Below are 24279 nucleotides of genomic sequence, written 5' to 3'. Positions count from 1 at the left end.
GTAATGCGGCTATTCCTATTCGTCTGCTTCGGACAAAACATCATCGTCAACATTAACAATAATATGTACTTTAGTTCCGTATCGTATCCAAACCCAGCACTTACTTGTGTACACTTACACTTAATCCGTCTCTTGAATATAGTCTACGAAATATGAATTATTATTGATTGACGATAACAAATCGTAGATGGGTGGTGGGGTTGTGTATTACGGTAGTTTCGTTGCGTTTAAAAACAATCGTCAATGTTGTTCCGGAACCAATTATCCACCACTGGACCATGGTATACAATAACTGGTTTTGTTGGCGTGATATAATGAGAAACAATGAATGTCACTTTTTGCTACTGTATGCAATCGGTGGGTTGTTAATATTCAATCATATCAATCAATGACACAGGCAGAGCCGGATTAAGGTTTTCAGCGCCACGGGGCTATTAGTTTTCGAGCGCCAATTACAAAAGCATGACTTTTATTTTTCGTGAACGTATTAAACGTATTAAAAATAATATTAGTGACAATATCCTAACGATCGGTTCGGAGGAATTATAATAAGAACGTAAACTGGGTTGTAACATTCTGTAGTCTAGCTAAGTTTTGCTTCGGTCGTAAATAATTATCTTGACTGAAAGTCATTGGTCTGACGGATAATACACACTCTAAAATGATTGTCATACTTTGTTCATTCCTATAAAACGATAACTTAAGTAATTTGCCACGGATTTCCAATTTTTAAATTAATTAATTAAATTTTTGAGGGTAATTTTCGAAGATAGGTTAAAACGGATGGGCGATGCGATCTCTATGATACTCCCAAAAGATTTTTTGTCTCGTCTATTGATAACAAGATAACTTGAGAATTTCCATTTTTTTATCGTCAAGAAATGAAATTCCTGAGGTTAAGTTTGAAGATGAGCTAAAAAGGAATGGGTGATCTCTATGATATTCTTAAAAGAATTTTCGTCTCGAGTAATTCTGAATGTATTTCCAAAAGAGTTTTTGACTCTAGAGGACTGAAATTTCTGAGGCTAGGTTAATTGGAGTAATAATCCAGAATTCATTTCGAAAAGATTTTTTTCGAGTGATTTCGTGGTAAGCTGTTTGTAAAAAAAATTGAACGAGTTTCATTTTTGTTCAAAACATAAGCAAGAAATCTTCTTCGTATTTTCGTTACTTTAAGAATTCGTGACTTGAACTTATCATCTTATGGGATTTTATACACGCAGCTCTCAAGTTACGAATATTTATGGTTACGATAACATGAGAATCGATGGACAGTTTTATGATACAACAATCGATATAACGATATAACAATCGCAAAAATTGATTGAAAAATTCAGTCAGTGAAAGGACCTGACCTACCCGTAGGGTGGGCCTAGTTTTTTTCATTTTGCTGATATTCGTTTAAAACTGAAAGGAAGGAGAAAGTAACCGCGAGCGAAGCGAGCAAAGAATTTGTAGATTCTTTCCATCAAGAAACTTTCAAGACTATACATTCCGTGTGCAACTTTATTTTTCTTTCATGGTTTCGTAAATGAATTCTTAGACAAAATTCGTCGATACCCTGGATTGATTTTGAATAACAATTTTACATCTGCCATCTGCCATGTTATTACCTCTAAATGATTTTTGTAGGACATATGCTACTACTAAACGAGTATGCTGAGAGCTGAAATTTCCCGATGATAAAACTGATTTTCTTATCGGAAATAGATCTCTTCGTTTGGTGAAACTGATGACGGAAACGTGAGGAATGGTGGGGAAAAGTGTGCAAACTAATTGAAACCAACTTCACAATTTCACATAGTAATGAATAAGTGAGTACTTCCAATTCTTTGAAATGAATGTAAATGAACTAAATACGGGGAATTCCCTTAGAAGCAAAGTTGGTTGTCATTAGTTTGCACACAAAACCGAACCGTCGATCGTCACGCCAGCGGTCATTTTAGTGATCTATAAAATGCCAATCAAGAATTTGAAGTTTAATTTTCCTGATTTCCCAGTATTCTGGATACAGTGGATATCAGGAATTTCCAAACAAGAAAATGTAAAAACTGTGATGCCATATCTTTTTAATTGCGCCGCAGGAATATTTTTTTCAAATATCGGTAAAAGTAGTTTATTTTAATGAAACCAGTAAACTTAACACGATTCATTATTAATTTTCCAGCGCCACTTTTATCCAGCGCCAAGGGGCTAAGCCCCTAAAGCCCATCGTGTTAACCCGGCTCTGGACACAGGGTTGTTTATCGAGCCGATTTTGATATTGGAAGTATAATTTCCGGAAGATCATTAAAAATACAATTAAATGAGTATTGTTTATTGAATACTACCAACGGTTGGAAGGGCTATTATTGTGAAGGATTTTTGTTCCGATGGTCACATAGTTCAGAAACGAGCATTTAGTTCAATAGCTAACATAAAATGTCGGTTTGAAATGGTTGTGAAAGGAATAGAAAAAAAGATTGACGAGCCAATGTAAGTCTACCAACGATTCGTTTTGAAATTCTCTCAAATTCCTTTTGAACGTGGCATGGTATCTATATGTACATAATGCAAATGTCTAGGTAGGTGTTGTTCTCTAGATAGGTGAATTACGCCCGCTTTAAGGAAAGAGAGGGAGAGAGAGGTTTGTCAAAAATGTACGCTTCATACAAGTTCCTAATTTTCTTTATACTTTTTTGCGTACGCAGGGAGAAGGAAGTCTGAAATTCGTAGTTTTTTGCGTGCGTATTTCGTGAATGTCCGTTAGATTAAATTTTTTAGAAAACTAAAGACTTCTCGGTAATCAGGTTCCCGGGTTCGTTTTCCATTAGTGAATGCACATTTTCTAGACTAACGCTGAATGTTGGGGATTTTAGCGTTACAGTTGCACCCCATACGTCGCTGTGGTGAGCGTCATGTGAAGTTATTGACAATATTATGGTTTACAGAACCTTTACTAAGGTCGTTCGAGTTGAACAACAGCCTCTTCTAGCTTGCCGAGAAATTTTCGTTTCCCACTACTTTTGAGTATCGCACAGTCATTTGAAAGAATTTTCAGAGTATTTCGAACTGTGAAGGGTACTGCTGCTGCGACGAACCATCTAAAATTAGTAAAAGACATAATGTCCTAGGCGCAATTTCCTTCCCCTCTCCAATGATACCCCACAGCCTATGTAGTCATAGCTTTGTCACAAGTCTCTTTACTAAGTAGGTATGTTTCGGTTTCCTGAGAACGCCCTCAGATCGCTCAAAGCGAAATTCAACTCAAAAAAGTTAAAAATTAGTGAAAAACCTCAATCGATGATATTTGCATCTGGTGCTGCCAAAGCCCATGCAGTTTTGTACATAGAATATGGTCGTGTGATATTTCCAATATCACATATCGCACGTTTCGCTATTAAAAATCTAATATTATTGATTCTTGTACTTGATAAATATTTCAGACCATCCTTGACTAAAAATGTACTACCACAAATACGGCACATAAAAACGGTGCATTCGTACTTCTATCGTATATGTCATTTCTATGTTGCCAGGGTTGATGTTTGAACGACAGTGAGAAGTAATAACAATGATATCTTCGGTGCAAGTAACCTGTAATACTCCACTTAGAATCTAATTGTTTTGGTGTTCAATTTTTAAAGGTTTCACAGTATTTGAAAATTTACTGTAAATCGTTGAGTTCTTGGAATCACTTTTGTGTCTCGAATAATCTGAAAACGAACTTTTTAATCATATAGTCCGGTTCTATATCATTGGCATATTACATGTTACGAGACAATCCTTTCTAACAGTTCTCATCAGAGGCATTAATTTTCGAAACTGACTAAATTGCTCCCCGTTAATAAGTTAATAAATAATGTACGCTGTTTGACCTAGTCGTGTACCTATGGGTATAATATTAAAACAAATGGTGAAATTGGATGCCCATAATCATTGGAAATCAATTTTCCTGCAAAGAATGTTGTTTTTCTGTTTGTTAGTCGTCTTCACCACACACGGTTTGTTTTCAGTTAAACACAGTGCCGCCATATACCGTTTAGGCGCCACTGGCACTTTGAAAAATAAAAACATTTTTGTTCTTGACATTGTAGGTGCCAGTTTTCAGCCTGTTTTATGGGGCAAGTTTTTGTTTGGCCATCAATCACTTTTGGGCGCCACGGGAACTTGCCAAAAGTGTTCATACGGAAAAGGTGGCACTGGTTAAACATTTACTCCGGTGAAAATCTACATCATTTATTCATACGCACATGGGATACGATTATTTTGTTCGATGATTTATTGGTTTTCTTTATTTTTTCGTTAATTTTGAGAATATTTTTTTTCCTCTACTTTGCTTTCTGAGAAATATCACAGCGTATGTATGTCAAGTTTAAACCTATTCTAGTAGTGGTAGTGAATCTCTTTGGTACATTCATCGTCCTACTACCCGTGCGTATTTGGTGTCATTGAAATAAGCTGAAAACTGAGACCTGTCAAGATCGGGTGAAGAGGGATTTTTGATGTTTTGGTTGCGTTTCAGTGGTTTTGGATGCAGAGAAACCGTCAAATTTTTACCATATTTTCAAATGCTCATACCTTAGAGTAGATGACCCAGTAAGACCCTATCTACCCCGAAATTTCATACAATACAATGCAATTAGCAAGCTAAGACACCCCTCACGACCATGAACCTTTCATATATCATACATCCATAATTAATAAGAGTGTATGTTTTTGACACATAGCCTTACCGAAAGCACAAAATCTTCGAAAGTTGTTCGAATTAATCGAAAGTTTAGAGTAAAAACAAATCTCCTTAAAGGAGAAAAAGTAAAAACATCGTTTGGTGTTGAAATGTGTTGGGTTTGAATGAAAAATAGAAATGTTTGTGGTGAAGTAACTTAAGTCAGAGAAAACTAAATAGTTCATAAAAATTGACACAAATTTGGAGTTTTCTCGGACCTAGGCTACATCACCATCATTACATTCAAAGGTAACACAAATTTGATTAGTGAATATTCTTCTTAACAGAGTTGCCCACTATATTTTATAGCAGTTGCATAAGTCTAAGCATAACACTGAATGTAATGTTACTACGTTACGGTGTGACTAAAAATGATCTCAAAGGCCATCATCGCTTCTGATTAAACGAACTTTATGATAAAGTAAATTCAAATTAAAATGATCGATTCTGAGTGAATCGTGATTTAAAATCCAGTATAGTCTTACACACCGACCATTTGAAATGTTTTTATTACATTTGTAAGGTTTATTATCTGTAAACAATTCCAATACACACGCAACAACTCGATTTCGGAGTATGACTGCGCGCACGCAAGCTCAATACATTGAATAGACATTGTAAATGTTATACAAATTGTTCAAAAGCTCGTTATTTAGTCCTGTGCTTGTGACGATGCGCTAAAAATCCTTATTATCGATCATTTAAGTATACACTGCCTTTAAAAATGTTCAGAAATTATATTATGTCTCCACAAAGGAATAATAAATCTTTTCGTCAAAAATTAACTAAGGTCGGTAAAGTGGAAATGGACAGTCATATCGCCTAATTATTTATTACTAACCTAGAATGACTGAGTTTGTCAGTCGGTGATTTAATTCGGCATTTAAATAATTTCTGGAGGACATACACAACTTTGTTAAAATATTTCAAAACGAATCAGTTGGAGAATACCGAAAATACTTGAACTTTTTGTTATAGATATCAAACCAATAATATTCAGTCGTCCTGATTACTGTATGACTAATCGAAACTAAAAGTTAATTGAATAATTAAATGTCCTTAACCTTGGGTCTTTGATGTTGTAATAAAACTTTTTTTTTTCGTTCGAATTCTTAATGTCTGACATGAATTTTTCTCTTTTTACTGGTTAAATGGCCTAATTTTTTTGGTTAAAAAATTTAATAACGAAATGGTTTCGAGTTCAGGGGAAGTACTTTTGTACCATGTCGTGATTCGATATGCTACAATGCTACATACATAGTAATAAGGTTGTAGTTCACGCAACAAGAGTCAAACTGTATTTTTTTCTTTTTCAAGCAACAAAAGCAATGTGACATTAGTTCAATACGCACTTTACTTCGCCTCAAGACTGTCAAAACAAGACATTTGTGAGCAATTATACTATACTTTACGTTCTTGCGAGCTTACGGTAAATTATGTCCCTAACATCAGTTTGTATAATACATCTTATTCGTACGATTTCGTACGATTTTACGTAGAATTTTACACCAACACATGTACGCGATGACATTTTTGGTAGTTGTCAGATTAGTATTTTGAAAATCGCGAATGTAAATTTTTGTTTTTATTTAATATTCGGGACAATTTATCTTTAATTTACTGTGAAAATATTGTGTAGACGCATTTTTTCGAGTGTGGCTTATATTAGGAGAAGAAAAAGCTTCTCAACTTTCAAGTGTTTTTTTATGAACTGTATCAAAATTGTGCTAAAATCGCTAAAACGAACTGGTGTGCATATGTTATTTTGCACCAGCTGGTCCCATTTGGAATTGTATGTGACCAACTGGTGCAAAATAACGTATGCACACCAGCTCGGTTTAGCGAAAATATTTTTCACGGAAACTTTTTGCAAATATTTTAATCAATTGAAATAAATCACTCTTCTTAGAGTAAATATAAAAATCCTCAGGACGTTGCAACTTGCATTGAGACACCTCAAACATTCTCCTTATGGACTTTTCTAAGTTTTCCAACCTGCCTGCTCACCAATCGCTGCAAAACAGATCTCTTTATCCACATTTTCATCAATAACCGAAGAATTTCAAAAGAGCCTCATGAAATAAAATCGTTCTCTCTAACATTTCTACATTAGTAAGTGAAGGCAAAAGGTGGGGGAACATAGAAAAGACCATAAGGAGAATGTTTGAGGTGTCTCAATGCAAGTTGCAACGTCCTGAGGATTTTTATATTTAACAAGAAAAATTAACAAACCCCTCAAGGGGGAAATAGGCTCCAAAATCCAAAAAACGAAAAAAAAATCTTGATTTTTCGAAAGTCTACTGTTACTGTAGGGTAATTAGGTACATAAAGGGGTCACAAAGTGACATACTGATGTGAAAAATAGATTTACGATAGTGGAAATAACGGTTTTGAACACTGTGCCAGTTTGACTGTACAAGTGATGTTTTATGTACACGTTCACGTTCACAATGACAATCTTAGTAAAGGTGTTCTATCGAAACCCTGAAATTCAAAGTGTTCTCAAAATATCGAGAATATTTTAAATTTGTAAATGTTCTGGCTTTAGAAGTCCCCAAGTATTCTCCCAGCTTGCTGAAATGCTACAATAGATTTCTGACCCTTGATGAAACGTCAACTCGTCGAAGATTCAACTCGCGAAATTGCCTAAAACTTATCGTCCTCAACAGATACGAAAATAACTACACAAATGAAACGGTCTCACTATATGCCCACTTTAAACACTCATTCAGCGACATACCTCACGTTCGGAATACTGTAACAATTTTTGCTAATTCTTTCGTAAATCTTTTTAATAAAAATTTATTTAAAAAAAAAAACAAACAAATATTTCAATCTATCTCTGCGGCACTCTTATACATTGATCGACAATTTAAGACGAAAGATTTTTTCACCAGTCGCATCAGCCACAAGAATAACCAACCATAAATACATAAAATACGTAATTTTAAACGAAATGTTTTTACAATTAAAGTACCAAAATACTGTTACACAGCGTCTTCGTCAAACAGTTGTTTCCGAAATATCTGAATCTACATTTCAAGTAAAAACAAATTCATTGATCAAGATCGTGGCATGTTAATTAAAATTAATTCGTTTAATGTGACGTCATCCGAAAAGTAAGGCACAATATGATGCCAAGCACAATAAACTCCTGACAACTAGCTCGAAAACACACAATTTCTCACACGCATGACTAACCAATTATTAACAATCAAATCGTTTGTATTTATTCGAATTGTTATTTAAATGTGATTACGTAACTTTTATGATGTAAACTTGAAGCTACACTAAATGATCCAACAATTACATCTTTTATTCTAAGAAATGTCGACAAAAAATATTCTTTTAAATTTGAATAAGTGTTCTGCTCTCTCTCTCTCACTGACTTTTATCAGACAGATCAAAAAAACCAGAACTTGACTAAGTAATTAGTAGGATTTTGTTTGGCTAAGCAAATTACTTAGAGAAATGACTTAATTAAACAATCTTAATAATTCTTAATAATGTTTATTGTTAAATTGATTTACTGCTCTCGACAGTGAGTAAGGTTAGTCAACTGACTGAAACTAACATCAATAGGCATACTAATATAATAAACTCACGTAAATATCAAAATTTGTATCTTAATTTCGCCTTTCTCCTATTTTTCTCAGAATTTTGCATCACATACCTTCAACAATTTTTAATAAAACAGCAACAATGTGTCGGTTCTTGTTCGTTCAAATGCAAATTTAAGATTTAAAGATCTTCCTCAGATTTGATGCTGTTCGGAATTAATTTTGACAGCATGAAATAACGTCTTATTTATCTCCCTACACTCCGTTGAGTAATATGTGATAGTATATTATTTACATGCCGAAATTGGCTTGCCGAGATTTCCCTTCAAATGTCAATACCATACTTATTGCATATAAGCGTAAAAGATAAAACTGATTTTGGGGAACAGTTCTCCTGTCGCTTAATGTTCGCTTAAGCAGCCTAGGACAATAAAATTGAGAGGAAATCATCGCACGTATGCAACAAACCTCTATATAACAAAAATTGCGCCTATCCTAAAGAGCTTTGGGAATATAATCACGTATACCACAAATGGGTTAAGAGACATCGATGCTTTGCTGAAAATTGCCGCATAAATACCAGATTTAAGTTTCCTTTTGATTTTGATAATATCATTCCACCAGAATCCTTTTTCAAATATATTGGTCCGCAATAACGACCACGAATGTGTTAGCTTTCAACAGAAAATAGATGTGATTTTAGCAGTGTGACCAGCTCTGAGAAAATTGCGCAGTTTATCAAAATTTTGTTAAACTACTGACTTTTCTCTTTGCTGGTCGAACGACTACAACAAAAAACTAGTTTTTATTTAAAGCTAACACATGAAAAGATATCATCAAAAATGAAATACGATGCATACAGAACAAAAATTGACGAAAGAATCTAGCTACAACATAGCGACACGAAAGACACCTACTTCATTTTGCAAAGACCTAATGATATTAAAAAAGACCTAATGCGTTTTAGGTAATTTTACATTGGGTGGTTTTCGCATTGTTATGTGAAGCTACAGGGGCTAGAGTTTTAAAGTGTGGTAAATTAGTGATGAGGGTTTAATAGCCAGATTAATGGGTACTTGTGTCAGGAATAAAGCTCGGAATAGGACAGCGGTCAAAAATTACCTGAAAGGTACTTAGTGTCATATATTTGGCCGTGACAAACTGTTAGCTTATGTGTCTAAAAAATGATTTGCAGAATGTCTCGGCCAAAAATGGGTCTTTGAAAGTTCTAAGGGACAGGTCAGGTCACTTCAGGTAATTTTAGAAAACAAACCTGACCTAGTTTCAATCAAACCCCTCAAGTCAGGTTGCAGGTAACCTGAATTTTTCCAAATTTTCAGGTCAATCGGTCAGGTTTCACGTCAGGCCAGACCACTATAATGAAAAGGTTTCAGGTAAAATCAGGTGAGGTTAAAATTAGTTGATCACGTTCAGATCTAAATAGATTGAGGGATTTTCAGTTAAGGTTCAGGTAAACCCAACCTTTTCCGAGCCTAGATCAAGAAATAATTTTGAATCGGTGTCTTTTACAAACATCTGGTCTGTTTTACGTTCGGTGATCGTTCTATGCAGGGCTTTTAAAGTATTGTCAAATACAAAAATATCGGCCCACGACTTTTAGAACCGAAACTCTATTACTGGTATTAAGTTACCCCGTTAGCTGTTTGCCCTTTGAATACTCAACAATTATTTTTTTCTCAAATATTTATGTTGACATGTAATGATCAAGATCAATGTTGTCATTGCATACACATAGTGTCCAAATGTTTGTTACTTTCACATGTTAAATTCGTGAAACGTTTTCTCTGTTTGATGTTTTTAACGAAAAAATTAACATCGGTGCTCTCAAGGTTGAATTTAATTTTTCTTTTCGTTACTTTTGTATTCGATGCCAAACACGATTTTATGGGAGTATTATCATTTCAAATATTAAAAACCAATAAAGCAAATTGCTTAGATTATTCATAAAATTTCGACAAGTGATATGTATACAAAAATGTGGTGTTGAGCGAAAATTTGTTGTGTTTGTTCTAAACTGTGAGAACGTAACAAATTGCTTAACAAAACAACAAGCACCGAAAATTAACAGTCCCATATTTTACAGACCACAATTTACTGTCTGGATAGACGCATGTTGTTCGGTATTGGTTGAGGCCATTTGATTAGACGAATAGACAAGTGAAGCAAGGTTTCCATATGTATGGAAATGGAATAGCTAATCAATCAATTTACGTAAACTTACTCAATCCAAATATTTTTAGACTCAAAAATTACTTGTAAAATGTAAATGGAAAGGTTCAGCTTCTTACACTTTTCGACATTACCAGGATCTAATGAAAATCACACAGTAACAGAAAAGAAGATCCTAAATACCTAATGTACCACATAATAATGTAGTATCCTTACTAAGATATGAAATGTTGTTCAGAACATTCTGAACAGTTTTATGTTACACGTAAAGTTGGTATAGTCAATGATTGTTTATAGTAACGTAACTTCATTGTTATCATCTGTACAAGAAGTTTTTAGTTCATATTATAACGTTGAAGAACAAACACACCAGTCTTTAATTCGTAATTGCCCGATATTCCATAAACAAATGTCAAAAACCATCATCAGAAATGGAATGATTCAAACACCTGTAGGCAGGACACAGATTTTTGGAGAGCTGCAACGCGGAGAGTACAAAATTTCTGTTACGCCTAAGCCAGTTTAATCTGCGTGGTTTAATTAGGATTCAAACAAAACATGATGTAACACCTGCACAAGATGAAGATTTCTAGGACATGCAGGGTCTGTAATTCAGAACCGGAAACTGCAAGACATGTTGCATGCAGTTGGCCAGCGCTTAAAAGCCTCAGGGCAAGGTTTTAGGGTGACAGATTAAGTTAGAGATGCCCAATTTACTATCCTTTATTATAAGTATCAAATGGCTAATCGAGGCCTAGAGTAATGGATGACCGTGGCCTAAGTGTGTTTAGGTGTCAGCGATTTCGTTCTTTCTTGTTAGCTTAATGTAATTTTGCCCGACGATATCTCTGGTAGCTCTGTACCATTATTTTCGTCAAAAATGGTGCCAGGGTTGGACTCCAATTGGAAATTTACCGCTTCACAGAGGGGTTAAAAGATTGTTAACGTCTAACCAAAAATTAATAACGTTCGTTAATTACTATCCGTTTAAAAACAGCAGGAAGCCTTAATAGCCCGGATTGTATTCACGAATTTAAGATTTTCTCAGTTGGGTAATTTCTTTAAATATTTTCCAGTTGATGTGTTGCTAGAACCGAAACTGGGAAAGAATCATAAAACTTACTGATATATTTCTGGCCAAGACATTCTTGAAATCGATTTTTCAGCATGAAGCCATGATGGCTCACTTTTGATCAACTGGACAAAAATGCAGACCACAACCAGATCTACATTTTTCTTCATTTGGTCAAAAATGAGCCATCATGGCTTCATGTTGAAAAATCGGTTTCAAGAATGTCTTGGCCAGAAATATGTCAGTGAGTTTTATGATTCTGTAAAATCATATTGTCTGTAGCGAGTAGTGACGACGGATGTTTCCACTAATTGAGTCAATAGGATCGATAGTATTAACAGATTTTCGCTTGGTATCAACGATCAAAAATCTTCAGAAATTCATACAGGTGCTTGTAGTGCGTGACTGACCGTAAATTCCTAAGCAATCGTAACACATGGACAAATTCTCAAATAAACAATTCATAGTCCTCTCAACTAGCTAATATTTAAAACAAGGCATGGAACATGAAAAAGTTTTCGTGAAAAAAGGGACATATGGAGGTGTGTTTCATGTATTGAAAGAAATCAATTCTCAAAGATTCTTTCAAAACTAAAATTCAGAAAGTTCGCAAAGCTTTTTAGAAACTTTTTTGAAAAGTTTTCTACCTCCACCACTTCGTCAAATGGGTTTCATAAGCTTCGTATGAGAAAAGTCTTAAGCTTTTTCCTTATCAAATCAGCCAGGAAATGTGAATGTATTCTCGGATTCTTTGAAACAATATTTTTAGTCATTCAAGTCGTAGATGCCTCATGACTATTAGTCATAATTTGACTTACAATACTGTTAATTGCACCACTTTTTTCATTGCCCAATGCTTAGTGGATAATAAAGCGGGTATACAATATACCTTCTCTGTATCATCCAAAATCAAACACACGAAAAGTTATTCATCAACAACTACAGCGACAAACAACGTCGTCATCAGACTGAAATGCCATGCAAACGAGTCATTCCTCCTCTATGTTTCGTTTTAGGTTAATTTAAATTTTTGTTTGCATAAGATTTAAAGTACATTCAAGTACAACAATTCAATGTGCGAAAGCCGAATGTGAGACATATTATGCCATTGCTGCCACACATATGTATTTTGTACAACGAAAGCTCTTAGAAAAATGGTTATGTGTGCTCATGCACATAACAACAAATCGAGTTTTATGTCACCGTGTCACTCATCTAATTTATAATAATTGCTTCGTATCACGCTCTTAACAGGTCGTTAATGCACATGTTGTTCGTTCAACGATTTGTAATTTAATTATGTGACCTTAGAAAGAACAACCGAAATTTTACGGTCGTTTCCATATATCTCTTTTTATGTAATCGGCAATTTTATGCATGGAGCAATGCCATGAAAACATTATTATTTTGTAAGTTAGGACAATCGAATATTGTATGAGACGGACATACATACTTTGCATGTTGATTGATGAGATTCTGATATCATTGATGCGGTTTGTATATGGAATGTACAGCATACTGCATACACGCCTTTTCCTCTGAGTTTCCTTATTTCATTTAAATTGTAATTAACGACAATTCATTGAAATCTTACGCATGCGTGTCATAGTGTCATACAAATCATTTGGCAGTTTTCCCTTTCCTTATTAATTGAATAAGATTTGAGATATTGGATATTTGATTCGCAATGTTTCCTTCATAATGAACGATATGTATTTAAGCTGATCGTAAGAAAAAAGAATTGATCGTAACAAAAAGACAAATTGAAAGCAGAAAAACAGGAAATGATCGTAAGAAAATAAAATTTGATCGCAGTGGAAAGAAATCTTCTCTTTCTTAATAATTTTGTAAAGGGAAAATAGTTCTCTGGTCACAGGAATGCAGGAACTGCTTTTCAATTTTATTCATTTTGTTTTTCTTGCTATTTATTCTTCCTTTTCTTGCGACCAATCCCTTTATTCTGCGATCAGGAAAGGGATTACGGCTTTAGTTCTCTTTTCACAATTCCATCTCAATTCTACCGATGGAGTACTCTTTACTATAAGATGTCGCAGGAACACAGCCAACATCAACTGAAAAATAAATAATTTTTTACTCGACAGATTTTAGTGAAAGAACTCAGGACTCCTCAAACACTTTTGGCTGTTACTCTTCACTATGAAAATCGAGCAAAGCCCCATTTACGATTTCTTATACTTTGGTATTGGTGTGTACTGGTTGCATACAAACGCACGATTGCACGATTTTAAGTGTATGTGCTTCTTCCCTTCAATTCGAAGAGTCCAGTATGTGATTAACTAATGCCAATGAGGGTCAAGTGGGCGGTCAAACTGACAATGTCAGAATGGGCGTACTATAAGAACCGCCGCTCCTCTAGTAACTATCCATTTTGAACTGATTTGAACTGAAAACATTTTCGCTGTTGACCTCATTAACTTGAACTTCAACTTTATGTTACACTAAAACATTGTTGAAGTTTTTTGGCTCATAAAGAATTCAAGCGGCTAGTCTTCATCAATTTAAATTGAGTAACGCACGGTGTTTCATTGCCTTACGGTATTTCTTACCGTGTTATGCTTTCTCCTTTGACTTACCTCAATGCGCTGTTCCTATTCAATTGAAGTGATGAACTAATAAAAATATCAAAGGCTTATGCGTGAAATTGTTTACTTACTCAATCCACGTTTAATGCTACAAAAAAGCGACTGATTTTTATGTAACAATCGATTTTTGCTCGCTGCTCACCATAAACATGTACATACGTACAATCAAAATGTTATGATGTTATTACCTTTATTATGTAAACAAAAAATAATCCGTATGTGTACACACGTACAATAATGTACATACAGCGTACATTCCTTTCAACCACATGCGCAAATTTATATTTTCAGCTGAAACGATCGTACATTTAATTTCTGAATGGTTATTTTTCGTGCCATTGAAAAATACATAAAGTTACAATTTCAACATCTTCGACAATATCGTGTCGACGGTGGATACTTGTATTCATATTTCGCACAGATGAAAATGTTTGATTCTAATAAATTCAGTGAGATTATTTCTGTAGTCGACTTCATATACATTCATTTTGAGAGATCGCTACACCTTACCAAGAGCCTTTTATCGCCAATTACAAATTCAGTCTGGTCCTCCGGCTTCATCAGATGCTTTAGGCCGAAAACGCACTAACAGTTTTCAATTGCCGAAAACGATTAATTACGCTGCGCTTTCCATTGTTTTTAGTCTGTTTATCAGATTACAATGGAAAGCACAGCATAATTGTCGGTTTATGTAATTCAAAATGGACAGTGTCGTTTGGGGGGTCCTACTGCAGCTACGCATAGCAACGCGAAAGCGACCTAAATCAATATTTTCTTTTATACTGTCAAACTTGACAGAAGAAGAAAACAAAAATTTGAATTAGGTGTCCTTCGCGTCGCTATGTGTAGCTAGAGTTAGGCATAAATCATAAAGTATGTCACGCGTCACAATGACTATTTGCATCTTTTGCATCTCTTTCTATCACATTTCCAACCATATTTTGTATCTCTTTCGAGCGCCCGACATATTTTATAAACGATCAATTATCATGCTTTCTATAGGAACTGAAGGTGACGTAATTAGTATCTAACACCGTTAATGTTACAACCGCAACCAGTATTAAGCAACGGCCAGGTAGTTTGTATGAACATTTGACACATAACAACCCTAGTACAAAGCCGACAACACACGAACAATATTTTCGATGTTAAGGTTGACAATTATACCACGTTTTCCATTGTAATCCAATTTATAGCATGCGTTAAACGATGGTGAACGCAGCATAATTGGCATTTCGCATATTTTCCCAGTTTTTCCAAATTTGGAGAAATGTAATAAAATCTAACAAAATGTGGGAAAAACTAGGAAAAGTGTTTCCCGGACGTAGTTCTTGTTAGCAACTCGATATTTTATTGGAAATCAAATGAGATCGTAGGAAAATGAGGGAAAATCTCTTAAAATGTAGGAAATTCTAGGAAAAATGTAAGAAAATTCCTAGATTTTGTAGGAAAATCTAGGAAAAATGGGAAAAATTTTGGAAAAGCTCTTGTGCTGCCAACCACTTTTTCTATTGAGCTTTGTTCCTAAGCCGAAATTAAAGGGATGTTTTACACACACGATGTGTTTGTGACCTCGTCTTCGACTCGTTTCGGCAATCTTTACACCTTGTTCGTAAAACCAAACATTTAGCCACTTGCTATGGAACTATGGAAGTATCTATTCAAAGATTATAGACACACATGCGTCACATTACATTCAACACCATTTCAACTCCACATTTTCCTCAGTGCGTCATTTTTGAAGGTAAACAATTTTTATGCTATCTTTATGCTGTATAGTTAAAGGTAAACAATTTTTTTTGAATAAAACATGTCACCATGAATAATCTTTTTGCAGCGTAAAGAAAACGTTTTCGGTACTGAATCTGTTACCGATTGTACAACGAAAAAGAGTTCAAAAATGACTCTCTTATTTTTCCTGCTTCGTTTACCAATAATGTTTCTGTACTCAATCATATGCACCGCACATACAGCCGCATAAAAACCATTCTTCATAGTCCGGTATATAACGTATCATCGAGCATGTAACCGTACAAAAGTATAGGTCTCGCAGCGATCATACCCGCGTATATCTGTATAAAACTGTACATAATAACAAATCGGCTCCGCGGTTTTATTGTGTCAGTATTTTTATGACAATTCAGTTTTTCGCGGTATGTTGAATTGAAAGGAACGTTTCCAAACAACAGCAACAAACATGAAGTAATAATATCATGAATGACGACGATGTTGCTTTAAATTAAAATTCTTTTTTTTTTGTATTTCGCTGTAATGTTACACGGTTTAATGGTTAAAGTGTTAACTTAAGACGTTTGAGATTGGGAATAAAATTTAAAAAAGAAATTCCGATGCAAATAAACATTGATGTTGTTGAAACTCTAGACTCGATCAGCATTTCGGTGGCTTACAATGTGCTGCACATTAGTTTTGTTTAGACTTATATGCTACCAATAAATTGAAGAACCGTTTTACTCATGAGTTTGAGTCAAATAAAAAACAACAAAAAATTGAAAGAAAAATCAAAGTCGAAATCGTGAATGGAATTTTTTGCATTTATAAGTATTTTTTTGACGTGGCCATTGTATGTACACAGTACAATGTAATACAAATAAAAATGACAAAAGAAAATTTATTGTAAATGATGGAAAAGCCATCAACGAAAATAATGTGAAATTCAGGAAATTGATATTGAATCGTTTTGTCTGTTCAAGTAATTTGATTTTATGCGTTCCACCTAATATCGAATCAAAAGGAAGCCATATGAACCGGATAAATGACAAAAGGTAAGACATCAGGGATATAATATTGTTAGCCAACCAAAAAGGAAAACTTTCAAAAAAAAAACATCTTTCCGACTTCTTATCAGTGAACGGAAACGCTAAAAGTATATTTTTCCCCGCTTCATTATTCATATAAATGCAAAGGTATATCAACAGAACATGTTAAAAAAACGAACATAATGTTACCGAACGGATTTACAACAACGGCCATATCTTCATTATACGACATTATTATTTGACTTATGAGTCTTAGGTTTTACCAGTCAATCCCGTCCGTATAACAATAATTATAGTGCTGACGAATTTTTATTTACTCGTGGGCAAATGTATTGTGTATTGTGTAGCCACTATCATTAATTGCCAAGTTTACAACACATATGGAGTATGTATGCGGCGGCGGCATGGCATTGATTTATAAACCTCTTTGAGGATTAGATTTTAATTGACGTTATCCATTGATAAAACACATTATGAACGAATAAGGTTACGTTGTGTTGATTTAACGGACTTATTACCGAAACATCAGTACTTTGTAATCGTAATTGTACTGGGAATATACATACATGTAAATGACCTTTCACACAGAATGTACAACGTACATTGTACGTGCCGGGGAAACATTTTTCCGAGTTTTCCATTCTCACAGTTTCATAAATGTCGTCTGCTTGGAATCGTGTGAAATTATCAATTTGGCCAATTTTAAGGGCGACGTCAGTCATGAATTTCTTTTGCTCAGAGCATAATATCAATCAATGTTGGCAGACCGATATTGAATAAAATGATGAAAGAGAGCTGTCTGACTAGTTAAATTAAAGTTCCTTTGGGTTGGAAATTGTTTTTAATGTGCACGTTGTGCCTTATTCTCTCCCATCAAGAGGCCATGAGAGAATTGAGTTTTCATACCTAGAGGACCCGAAGAGTGCGACTTTGCCTTCGGCTCTGTCTGGAAACCTCTTGCACGCTAAAAAACACTTTCAGTCCTAGGTACGAAATATACTTTTTCTTGACGATTGCTCGAATGACATTTCTAGTGAGAAAAGTGCAGCACTTTCCTCCCGTGGGAAGAAAATAGAACTTTTCTCATTCGAACTGTCCCTTTGTCTACGTTTTCGAAATTGTATGGCGAATTGATGTTTTCGTTCCGTCGACAAAAATGACAAAACACAACATGCACGCATGAAAAACGTTGTGTTCACCTCTGGGAGAAATAGGAAATTTCAACTCGAGCGAAACTACGGCCCTCGTTTCGCTCTTTTTGGAATTTCCTATTTTCTCCCCTTGATAAACAAATAACTATTGTGCACCGGACAACTGAAATACGATTTTTTTTAAATCGCAGGTCGCATGTTTTTGTCGATATTATGTCTCTGCTACTGTAAATACTATCTGTTAGGCTAAAACTGTAAGCAGGTCAACTTTAGTTTGAAATTACAAATTACTATAGTTGAATCTGTTTCGATCCTCAGTATCAGAGACTTGACGACATAATTAATGGTTGGCTTTGACTAAAACTTCCAGTCTGTTTCCATTCATTACCGTATGTTTATCATGTAAATTCTGGTAATTTCAAATGCGCCTGTATAATGGCCATGGTGTACCTACAAACCCGGCTAATATGTTAATGTACTGAATGTCAAGACTTATAACCACACAGCTTATCAAATTTCCGAACAAAACTGGAACTAAACTTTTAATTTGAAATTTTAATTAGTTTAAAATTTGGTGAGGAATGGAAATTTTATGGGAAGCCGCAGCTGCTTTTTGTTTTATTTTGCTCGTTTCGAATGTGAACTTGATTAATTAAGTGGTTGTCGTGACACCAAAATAAACCAATATAGATTGAGGAGAATTGATTGGCTTAAATTAAATCTTGTCTTGGTTGGCTCAACGCATCCGAATTTGTCATCTGTCAGACGCGTCGCCTTGCTGTACAAGCAGTTTATTATTTCTTATAATTTTTTTTTGTTCAAAACTCCCAAATGAATATTTTCTGGAAAAAAATTGTGACGCACATCATGACTGCCATTCCAATGAATATTATTTAAACCATACTACTACCACAAAAGCGGTAGTCTTCGAGTTTAGATCATCTCACTTATTTGTGCTGCATATACTGGATGTATTCTAATATTTTCTGATTTTCGGTATAATTGCCATTCATTAATATGTCGAATGGATGATGTTTATTGCACGAGAATCCCATTGAACAGCGTTCACTTAATTAACATGATGTGGATCGTCATAAAAAAAAGAATTTTTTTGTGTAATTTTTGTGACGATGGTGCTAATTGTTGAGGTCAGTATGTGAAGTTTAAAGCTGTTTCTCTCCCATAAAGCAATTTATGGTAGTGGTAGACATTTAAAAAGAAACTGGCTCCTCTGCCGAATTATATTTAGAATGATGTGTCGCAACAGCTCTGTGTATCTATGGAACTTTTCTAATGCAAATATAAATGACCCACCCATGGCCTGTAACGAAAAACGACTACAAATTTATTTAAAACTATAAATGGAACATTCAGTTAGTTTTCTATAGAAACTGTGCGATTTAACGGATATTTGTTTCCAATAAAATTAAGATATTGAAGACGATAATAGGTCAGAGACGAATCAATTAAGTTCAGTTCGAAATGTTTACATTTTCATGTAACACAATACGCTCCGAAGAAAATCTTCTATTTTCATTTTAAACATCTAAACGTAATGAGAAATGCATTAAGAATTAAATGGAAAATGTATAAGTAACTTAAGACTTAAGTTACATTTCGTTCGGTTTTGTTCATTTCCTTTCATTTTTCCTGTTTCTTTCTTAATTTTGTTTGAAGCAATTGCAGTCAATCGTAGTCGAACACATAAATAGCGCTGCAGAAATCGTGTAGGAATTGTGGAAATGTTAGGTACTAATGGGACGTTATTCATTGCTTGCTTAATTTTAACATAGTGACTATTCGCAGGCGCCTGCCAATAGCATCTCCCATATACAAAATGCTATTGGCAGGCGAGCTTGCCTGCGAATAGAATGTCCCCTTTTACGGAGGCTACTGACAGGCGCTTGCCAAGAGCATTTTCTCTCTTACAAAGACTATTTGCAGGTGAAATGGCCTGCCAATAGCATTTACGTAATTTTAAAGTTTTCTGCAAACACTGTAACCGATTAGTCGGTTATCCGAAAAGCCACAATCTTTGGTTCGGTCAGAAACTGCAATTTTCACGTAAAGCAAGATGAAAACAATCAGGCTCGTCGAAATCAGAGCATATTTAAAAATTGTATTTTTCGTACCAAGACAGGAAATGACGATTTTTTCAGCACCAGTCCTAAGTTTTCCTTACGAGCGAAGCGAGTGCATCCGACAACTGAAATACGACATATTTTGCCATGATTTTTCATTAAGAAATGTCAGTTTTTCCCGAACTATATATCGTGCGGGAAAAAACTTCATTTCTTTACGATTTATAGTGCGGGAAAAGAATTACTCAGACTCAGACTCAGACTTCACATGAATTTTTCTATGACTATACGATTGATTAAATTTAATAAGGTGAATGTGAAGTGTGTATGTTTTCAAGTAAATTGATGTGTTTTGTCTATTTCAGTTGTCCGATGCACAAAACGTTGTTCGTACCTCGACAGGAAATGGATTTTTTCAGCACACGTCCTAATTTCCTCAAAAAATCGTCATTTCCTGTCATGGTACGAAAAATACTATTCTCGAATTTACTTGAAATGCGAGAAATTTTCAAGAAAATACTAGAAAATAATTTCTCAAAAATAGGCTCTGGTCAAAATATCTGATTGAAAATAAGCGAATGGAGCGCTTTTGCGTATTATTAAGAAGGATCACGATCCTCAAAAACTATTCAGATTTAATTAATTGAATATTGATTTCAATACAAAGCTTATGCAATTCGATCAGCTTACAGTCGGCGCCAGTGAAATTTAGACATGAATTTGCTTTAACTGTTTTGTAGCTACTCATACAAACAAAGTATGTTGTTTATACTGCTGCAATAGTTTCATTTCACGGCCCTCACACGCCAAATCCAATACAAAATTGGGGAAAAAGTCAAAAGACCTCTGGTATCGCCCCGGATCAACAAAATTCACATGAGAATTAGATTTTTCAACTTCTTGTCTCGTGTTCTGGAAATGACTTATAAAGACGTATAAGCAGTTTGTATGGGGACACCAGCCGAAAAATAATTGAAGCAATATTTTTTGACGAGTCCAGCTTCTTTTTATCTTGTCTCATGTGAAAAACTAAAATTTCCGGTCTGAAACGAATCGAAAAGTTCGGTTTTCGTGAATAGCGGTTTCATCTCTGACTATGACACATTATAACTTGATTGAAAGTCTCACTGTTATAGCATTTTCAATGCATTTTACTCGTTTAGTTAGATAATATCTTAGAAACAATATAAAAAGTAATAATTTTCTTCTTAAAAATACGAACGCAAGACACACAGATCCAATAGTTATTTCTTCACCGAGTGAAAGTTGGAAGTTTCATTTTAGGACGTTGTTTACAAAAACTCGAGTTTACAAAGACGCCTGAGGTGAGAAAGTAACCATTTTCTCGCCTGCGATCCAAAAAAAAAAAAATCGCCCGACACGACATGTGTACAATAGTGTTTTACAAATGTCAAGAGGTGGGAGTTGAAGCGTTTGTGAATAGACATTTAGTGATGTGTGCTTTGAACAATATCAAGCAGAACGAAAAAGGGTGATGACTCACAATCGTGCCAAAATCCTCACTTCAATGTTCTCATGGGAGCGCTCACAGGAGCACGTTTTGGTTACTCAAGTCAAGTCAAGTCGAAAGCTTTTCCCGCTTGTTGTATTACTCATACGAAAACTTTTCACTTCTCGTGTGAATTTCTATACATATAAATCTGAACATCGGCGCACCACGACGCCCCTCGGAGCACCTCGGGGCACCACGGAGCACCTCGGGGCACCACGGAGCACCTCGGGGCACCTTGGAGCACAATTGGGCCTCACAGGGGTCGGCCGGTAGCCCTCCGAGGCCATTTTCAAAAATCGGCTTCCGACGGATCATCCGGTCAGTGCTCCGAGGCAGATTTTCAAACTTGGCCTCCAACGGATCAGCTAGACAGTCCTCCGAGGCAATTTTTTAAAATCGGCCTCTGAGAAGTCAGCGGGTTAGCTTTCTGAGGCCGTTTTTCAACATCGACCTCTGACAGATCAGCCAGTCAGCCCAGCGAGGCCCTTTTGAAAATTGGCCTCCGAGAATTCAGTGGGTCAGCTCTCCGATGCCGTTTTTTGAATCTACGGATCAGCCGGTCATTCCTTAGATGCCGTTGTTCAAAATCGGCTTCCGATGGAACGGCATGTTAGGCAGTGTGAATGGTATGCACAGGTTGAATTTCTTTACGTCGTCCCGTGTGATCCACATAACTTTTTATCACGAGAACTACGAAAATTGTAATTGAGGCACATAGACTCGAAGAAATGCGTTATCGTATGATGATTTAAACCAACATATGCTGACATTTGTGGAGGTGCAGGGGGTGGCATCCCCCTGGTAAAAGAAAATATTAATATTATCAACCATCACAACAATCAGACGTAAAAAACAACAACAATATCCTCTGAATAATTCGTCATCAACTTTGTATGTTAACATTAATCAGAGCACTGGCGCACGGTCTGTTCAATATTGATCAAAGTAAACATCTTGACAAGGTTTGACTTTCGCATTATGTACATCGACTTTCGCATTATATTCATAGACTTTCGTATTATGTATTAACCGATATCGATACATAACTTGCATTTTTTAACTTTCGCTTCCCGTTTGGGAACCGAAAATTACAATTTTCGTAGTTCGTGTGATGAAATTTCTTATAAACAAATTCTCTGTATATCTTTTAAAGGTAATCAATGTAAAAATAAATAAATATTCTCGAATTAAAGGCAAGAGACAAATGAATACGATGGCCTTTCATTTTTGGCAGTCCGGTGTTCAGGAACGAGTTAATATTCGAAGCGATTAACACCGCAAGGAATTGAAAACTGAATTAAAACCCAGTTGGTGTTGTATCGCTGGTCGCAAATACAGAATTGATAGCTAAAAAGTATAAAAATTGATCACTGTGACACTTTTCGATCACTTATTCTATTTTATATCGATCAATTCTTTAATTTTTGCGATCCATTTTTATGTTCTCGCGGCGATAGGTGACCCACTTCTAGATAAAATGGATTAAACGGAATAAAAATTGGATTAAATGGATTAAATAGGAAAAAAGTTCATTTTACCAAATACTGTAAAAGTCTTAAAAATGGTTGATTTTGATCAAACCACGTACTACAACTCATACTACAATATTAAAAAGCGAAAAAATCCACTTTTAGGAGTTTTTGGTGTAAAGTGGATTAAATGGATTAAATAAATTTAATACCATTTTTAACAAAAAAATTTTTTTCCTATACCTCACGAGTATCCTGGGGATCGTGCAAATCTAATTTTCGTAATTACACATTTTTTAGGTGGGCAGCCTAATTATTTCGGTACAGTTACCCAATTATATTCTGACTACGGTTGTGGGATTCATTCCTTTTACATCCTACACACTTCCCACATTCAATTGAATCAACGAATTCAATTTCATTTTTGATTTTGTCGATTGGCACCATTGACATACAAGTGGTTAGTTCTCATTATCTGCTTGTGGTGGCACCATATACTTCGCGTGTCCAAGCAGTTAAAGAAGTACTAGGTAGCGTCAATCAAAATTCTGAAAGAACAGTTTAGATCACATCTGATTTGATCGCAAAGGCAGTAAGCAATTTAGAAGGTTTTTTTTTGTGCATTATATGTATTTTACATGCTACATGCGTCGAAAACGGTACTTTTCATGTTTCACGCACTAATTTCGACTTCCAAAGCATGCAAAAACCACTCGGGATAAAAAGTTGAAATGTCTCGTTTTCGCGTGTTTATTGACCTCGGCTACGCCTCGGATCAACAAAATTCACACGAAAACTCTACTTTTCATCTTTTTATCACAAGAAATGTAAAATACAAATGCTTTTCTGATCTTTCAAACGTGAGAAGCAAGTTCGTGTGAAATGGGAGAAATGTAAAACGCTAATGAAATACATGTATAGAATGAATGGAATGAATTGGATGAAAAAAACCAACAAAAGCGGTAAAAACGTATGTTTATTGTTGAGTTTAAATTGGACAAAAGAGCAAAATTCTAATCATAAGATGTTGTGCAACAAAATGACGATCGGCTGTACCTCCACCGTTTTTGATATCCACCTTCTTGGTACATACATATGCAAAATTCTTTTCATAACATTTTCATTGTTCATTTGTCAACAGATTGCGAAGTGACA

The 24279-nt window shown here is 35.1% G+C and overlaps 2 long non-coding RNA genes across 2 annotated transcripts in view; one reads left to right on the top strand and one right to left on the bottom strand.

Moving 5' to 3' along the window:
- LOC119084123 overlaps positions 1-24279 on the top strand; it is a 142748-nt gene that overhangs the window by 40513 nt on the left and 77956 nt on the right. The window contains exon 2 of the long non-coding RNA XR_005089007.1: positions 18321-18323. This is a non-coding gene — a long non-coding RNA (uncharacterized LOC119084123). The remainder of the gene's footprint in view (positions 1-18320; positions 18324-24279) is intronic.
- Positions 1959-23812, bottom strand: LOC119084122. The gene is made up of 3 exons (XR_005089006.1): positions 23802-23812; positions 13667-13678; positions 1959-2225 (listed from the first exon to the last, which is right to left on the bottom strand). It is a non-coding gene; the product is annotated as an uncharacterized LOC119084122 (long non-coding RNA).

The sequence above is a fragment of the Bradysia coprophila genome, unplaced genomic scaffold, assembly GCF_014529535.1.
Source record: "Bradysia coprophila strain Holo2 unplaced genomic scaffold, BU_Bcop_v1 contig_732, whole genome shotgun sequence".
In the NCBI taxonomy this organism is placed as follows: Eukaryota; Metazoa; Arthropoda; class Insecta; order Diptera; family Sciaridae; genus Bradysia; species Bradysia coprophila.
The sequence above is the reverse complement of the archived record's forward strand: the minus strand, read 5'-3'. Positions and strand labels throughout refer to the sequence as shown.